This window comes from Impatiens glandulifera, chromosome 1, assembly GCF_907164915.1.
Source record: "Impatiens glandulifera chromosome 1, dImpGla2.1, whole genome shotgun sequence".
Taxonomy (NCBI): domain Eukaryota; kingdom Viridiplantae; phylum Streptophyta; class Magnoliopsida; order Ericales; family Balsaminaceae; genus Impatiens; species Impatiens glandulifera.
In genome coordinates, this window is record NC_061862.1 from 131,587,728 (window position 1) to 131,589,802 (window position 2,075).

Below are 2,075 nucleotides of genomic sequence, written 5' to 3' on the forward strand. Positions count from 1 at the left end.
ACTAGGGTGGTAAATTATAATAGAATATTAATATTATTAAATATTTTTTATGAAATAATATATAATTTAACAAAGTAATACAATAAATAAAATTATTTTTTATAAAGGCAAAAATAAAGGGTCAAAGAGTTTTTTTTAAGGAATATTAAAAGTTCTTTATATTTAGTTCAATATATTAGTTAAAAAATAAAAGAGTTTTTTAAATATTATGTTTAACTATATTTAGGGAATAATAGTTCAGTATATTAATATCTATTTTTTTGTATATGTTAATGTTGATTGTTTTTTCTTTTGATTTTGTAGGTTGTAATTTACATGTGTTGAAGAAATGTATTCAAGAAGGATGCTTTTTGTGAGAAAACTAATTTGATGATTTCTGAAGTTTTTGTGTTTAATTAAGAATTATGTTCTATCGCTTTTAAGTTTTTTTTCTGTATTTTTGTAGTATGGATGAATTTATATTATGTGTGGATGATTTTTTTGTCTATTGTTTAAGGATATAATATTTATTAATAGTTTTAGGTTAATTATATTTTGTAGTAACCTATTATATTTAATTTATATAATTTTAGTTAATTAAATATAATTTTTTAATATTTCATATCGGGTAATGGGGTACCCGTCGGGGATCGGGTACCCGATGAATCGGGGATGGGGATATAAATAGAGATACCCGTCGGGTTCGGGGTCGGGGTCGGGTAGTTATTTGAAATTCGGGTTCGGGGATGGGTACTTCACTACCCGACGGGTAGGGTACCCGTTGCCATCCCTATCCGAGAGCCCATGAATTGTAATCCGCCATTGTCGCCGGAGAGCTCCAAGCTTCTTCAACAGAGCCTTGTTTTCCGATTGGATTCAATCGTAATTCTCCTAGAATCAATTGAGAGTTGTATGACTCGTCAATTCAACTTTCATACAATTTCAAGTTTCAACTAATTAAGTCTCTCTGTGTGTGAATTTGATTATAACCAAGAACTTTTGATTGATTTGGTTATTATTGTTCTTGAGCCTACAAACAATGGCTGATCATGTTATTATATAATTTGATAGTAATCTACTTGATCCAATAACTCAATGTTGAATGAATGTTAATTGATTGGGATTCTGATTCATGCGAGATTCTAATTGTTCTGATAATTACTTTTTATCATGATCATGAATTATTGATGATGGAACGTATAATGGAAATTCGCCGCCTAGTATCTCCTTTCTTAAGGAAATAGAGGGGAATGAAATTTAAAGAATCTATGACCGTGTGATCTTGTAATTTTGAATAGATATATAATTCATCACAATAATTTAAACTAATAAACAAATAATTAAAAAGCTAATTAGTAGATAATAACATACCCTCTTAACTAAAAAGAATATAAACAAATTAAAAATCTAATTAATATAAAATAACATGCCTAATTAATTGGAAGAAAATTAATTTAATAACCTCTTAACGAACTAAAAAAAGAATAAAAATTAATTTTTAAACTAATAAAAAATTATTTAAAAGTTAATTATTAAAAAATAACAGGTTAATTAATAGGAATAAAATTTAAATTTAAAACATCTTAACTAAGTAACATATAAAGATCTAAAATAGATTTTAAACTAATTAATAAAGAATAAATTTAAAACATTGTACATTTTAACAATGTTTAAAATAAGGAGAATTGCGTCGGAATCACGATTGTCGGAACGTCTAATAAAATTGGCACGATGAGCACGGTCGGCACGTTTGGCACAGTCAGAACGGTCGCGCGAAATTCGGTTGTTTGATTTGGTCGTAGGTTACGATAAACGTGACAGGAGTCGCGATCGTCGGCACATTCAGCACGATCAGCATAATCGGCACGTTTGACACGTTTGTCTGGAATATGTTTACTTGTGTCGCGAATCTTGGGTCGGGAAATCAGAAATGCGGTCACTAGGGTTGTTTGAGAACATGTCGCTTGAGTCGTGATTGCTCTTGGTCATCGATTGTTTTCGGTTTTTATGTCGTTGAGTTGTGCAATATGGTCACTAGTTCTCTAGTCTACGGTCATTCCTGGTCGTAGATTTTTCTCAGTTAAATTGGGTTTGAT